Source organism: Cryptomeria japonica, unplaced genomic scaffold (assembly GCF_030272615.1).
Source record: "Cryptomeria japonica unplaced genomic scaffold, Sugi_1.0 HiC_scaffold_1060, whole genome shotgun sequence".
Lineage (NCBI taxonomy): Eukaryota > Viridiplantae > Streptophyta > Pinopsida > Cupressales > Cupressaceae > Cryptomeria > Cryptomeria japonica.
This window is the reverse complement of record NW_026729705.1, coordinates 16,287-20,000: the sequence shown is the minus strand read 5'-3', so window position 1 is coordinate 20,000 and position 3,714 is coordinate 16,287.

The window sequence follows — 3,714 nt, the reverse complement described above, 5'->3', positions numbered from 1 at the left end:
CCCTTATCCCGCGGTGCGTCCGACACACAGAAATTTCCAAGGCGGCCAAGGAGCCTCCCCGCATAGCAATCGGGGTGTGAGGTTACGGATGCAGCATTGATAGCAATCGAGGTGTGAGGCGAAGGATGCAGAAGTGAGAGCCGAGGGATGTAGCAGAGATAGCAATCGGGGTGTGTGATGCAGAAGAGATAGCAATCGAGGTGTGCGGTGGGAAGGGCCCAGCAGCCAGAATGCATGAAGCGACGGATGAAGCAGTGATGACAACCGGGCTGTGAGGAGAGGAGGGATGCAGCCAAGAAAGCAATCAGGGCTCGAGGCAAGGGATGCATCAAGGATAGCAATCATGTTGTGAGGCGAGATTCCAAAGGCTAAACGTGAGAGGCTGCAGGGTCGACTCAGAGAGGTCTATGCATGTGAGAGGCTGAAAGCAAGGTCGACTCGGAGCGGTCTATGCATCGGGCGCGCTTGGGGCGACTACCAGTGCCAACCCCTTATCCCGCGACGCGTCCGACAAAGAGAACGTTCCAAGGCGGCAGAGGAGGTTACCAGCCGAAGGATGCAGTAGCAATAACAGGTATAGTTCCGCGGCGGCCGAGAAGACTCACCGCATAGGAATCGGGATGCGAGGCGAGGGATGCGGCGGGAAGGCCCCGACGGCTAAACGGAAGAGGCTGCAGGGCCGCCTCGGAATGGTCCAAGCATCGGATGCGATTGGGACGACTACCAGTGCCAACCCCTTATCCCGCGATGCGTCCGATACACAGATAGTTCCAAGGCGGCCGAGGAGCCTCACCGCATATCAATCGGGGTGCGAGGCGAGGGATGGGGCGGGAAGGCCCCAACGGCTAGACGGAAGAGGCTTCAGGGCCACCTCGGAATGGTCCAAGCATCGGACGCGCTTGGGGCGACTGCCAGTGCCAACCCCTTATCCCGCGATGCGTCCGATACACAGATGGTTCCAAGGCGGCCGAGGAGCCTCACCGCATAGCAATCGGGGGTGCGAGGCGAGGGATGGGGCGGGAAGGCCCCAACGGCTAGACGGAAGAGGCTTCAGGGCCGCCTAGGAATGGTCCAAGCATCGGACACGCTTGGGGCGACTACCAGTGACAGCCCCCTATCCCGCGATGCGTCCGATACGAAGATGGTTCCAAGGCGGCCGAGGAGCCTCACCGCATAGCAATCGGGGTGCGAGGTGGGGGATGCGGCGAGATGGCCCCAACGGCTAGACGGAAGAGGCCACAGGGCCGCGTCGGAATAGTCCAAGCATCGGACGCGCTTGGGGCGACTACCAGTGACAACCCCTTATGCCGCGATGCGTCCGATACGAAGATAGTTCCAAGGCGGCCGAGGAGCCTCACCGCATAGCAATCGGGGTGCGAGGTAGGGGATGCGGCGAGATGGCCCCAACGGCTAGACGGAAGAGGCTGCAGGGCCGCCTCGGAATAGTCCAAGCATCGGACGCGCTTGGGGCCACTACCAGTGACAACCCCTTATCCCGCGATGCGTCCGATACGAAGATAGTTCCAAGGCGGCCGAAGAGCCTCACCGCATAGCAATCGGGGTGCGAGGTGGGGGATGCGGCGAGATGGCCCCAACGGCTAGACGGAAGAGGCCACAGGGCCGCCTCGGAATAGTCCAAGCATCGGACGCGCTTGGGGCGACTACCAGTGACAACCCCTTATCCCGCGATGCGTCCGATACGAAGATAGTTCCCAGGCGGCCGAGGAGCCTCACCGCATAGCAATCGGGGTGCGAGGCGAGGGATGCGGCGAGATGGCCCCAAAGGCTAGACGGAAGAGGCTGCAGGGCTGCCTCGGAATAGTCCAAGCATCGGACGCGCTTGGGGCGACTACCACTGCCAACCCCTTATCCCGCGATGCGTCCGATACACAGATAGTTCCGAGGCGGCCGAGGAGGTGGGGGATGCAGCGAGATGGCCCCAACGGCTAGACGGAAGAGGCTGCAGGGCCGCCTCGGAATAGTCCAAGCATCGGACGCGCTTGGGGCGACTACCAGTGACAACCCCTTATCCCGCGATGCGTCCGATACACAGATAGTTCCGAGGCGGCCAAGGAGCCTCACCGCATAGCAATCGTGGTGCGAGGTGGGGGATGCGGCGAGATGGCCCCAACGGCTAGACGGAAGAGGCTGCAGGGCCGCCTCGGAATGGTCCAAGCATCGGATGCGCTTGGGGCGACTACCACTGCCAACCCCTTATCCCGCGATGCGTCCGATACACAGATAGTTCCAAGGCGGCCGAGGAGCCTCACAGCATAGCAATCGGGGTGCGAGGCGAGGGATGCGGCGAGAAAGCCCCAACGGCTAGAGGGAAGAGGCTTCAGGTCCGCCTCGGAATGGTCCAAGCATCGGACGCGCTTGGGGCGACTACCAGTGACAACCCCTTATCCCGCGACGCGTCCGATACACAGATAGTTCCAAGGCGGCCGAGGAGCCTCACCGCATAGCAATCGGGGTGCGAGGCGAGGGATGCGGCGAGAAGGACCCAACGGCTACACGGAAGAGGCTTCGGGGCCGCCTCGGAATGGTCCAAGCATCGGACGCGCTTGGGGCGACTACCAGTGACAACCCCTTATCCCGCGACGCGTCCGATACACAGATAGTTCCAAGGCGGCCGAGGAGCCTCACCGCATAGCAATCGGGGTGCGAGGCGAGGGATGCGGCGAGAAGGACCCAACGGCTACACGGAAGAGGCTTCGGGGCCGCCTCGGAATGGTCCAAGCATCGGACGCGCTTGGGGCGACTACCAGTGACAACCCCTTATCCCGCGACGCGTCCGATACACAGATAGTTCCAAGGCGGCCGAGGAGCCTCACCGCATAGCAATCGGGGTGCGAGGCGAGGGATGCGGCGAGAAGGACCCAACGGCTAGACGGAAGAGGCTTCGGGTCCGCCTCGGAATGGTCCAAGCATCGGACGCGCTTGGGGCGACTACCAGTGACAACCCCTTATCCCGCGACGCGTCCGATACACAGATAGTTCCAAGGCGGCCGAGGAGCCTCACCGCATAGCAATCGGGGTGCGAGGCGAGGGATGCGGCGAGAAGGACCCAACGGCTAGACGGAAGAGGCTTCGGGTCCGCCTCGGAATGGTCCAAGCATCGGACGCGCTTGGGGCGACTACCAGTGACAACCCCTTATCCCGCGACGCGTCCGATACACAGATAGTTCCAAGGCGGCCGAGGAGCCTCACCGCATAGCAATCGGGGTGCGAGGCGAGGGATGCGGCGAGAAGGACCCAACGGCTAGACGGAAGAGGCTTCGGGTCCGCCTCGGAATGGTCCAAGCATCGGACGCGCTTGGGGCGACTACCAGTGACAACCCCTTATCCCGCGACGCGTCCGATACACAGATAGTTCCGAGGCGGCCGAGGAGCCTCACCGCATAGCAATCGGGGTGCGAGGCGAAGGATGCGGCGAGAAGGACCCAACGGCTAGACGGAAGAGGCTTCGGGTCCGCCTCGGAATGGTCCAAGCATCGGACGCGCTTGGGGCGACTACCAGTGACAACCCCTTATCCCGCGACGCGTCCGATACACAGATAGTTCCAAGGCGGCCGAGGAGCCTCACCGCATAGCAATCGGGGTGCGAGGCGAGGGATGCGGCGAGAAGGACCCAACGGCTAGACGGAAGAGGCTTCAGGGCCGCCTCGGAATGGTCCAAGCATCGAACGCGCTTGGGGCGACTACCAGTGACAA